The sequence below is a fragment of the Otolemur garnettii genome, unplaced genomic scaffold, assembly GCF_000181295.1.
Source record: "Otolemur garnettii isolate 467f Iridium unplaced genomic scaffold, OtoGar3 scaffold00041, whole genome shotgun sequence".
NCBI lineage: Eukaryota > Metazoa > Chordata > Mammalia > Primates > Galagidae > Otolemur > Otolemur garnettii.
Genome location: NW_003852436.1, coordinates 12407340 through 12407831, shown reverse-complemented (window position 1 = coordinate 12407831; position 492 = coordinate 12407340).

Below are 492 nucleotides of genomic sequence, written 5' to 3'. Positions count from 1 at the left end.
TTCCTGATTACACGCTTTTTATCATGGCTTCAATTCTAATCTCACCTTCCAAACCTTGACATTATATACAGCAAGGCTGAATGGCAGATTCACAATATGTATATAGTATGGAGATTTTCTTGAATAAGGACATGTGGTCAGGTCACAAAGATAAGTCAGTATGTTCAAAAGTAACAGGCAGAAAGATTCCTCCTAACGGTCCCAACTAGAGTAAAACCCGGTCAGTTACGGCGCCCACATACCCCTACAATTCGCTGCGGATTTAACTAGAACTTAGCCTGGAGAAGGGTTGCACCCAGAGAGTAGACAGTTCCACAGAGTTAGAGAATAATCAACTTGACTAGCATTCATTATGGATATCAGTTAGGAATTAAATTCAGCTTCTAATACTAGAGACATGAAATAAAATGGTTTTAAGCAACAAAGTTTCTTTCTCATACATAAAAGTATGCCGTGGCGAGCTGGTATGGTAGTTCTCCCTCCCCACCCCCC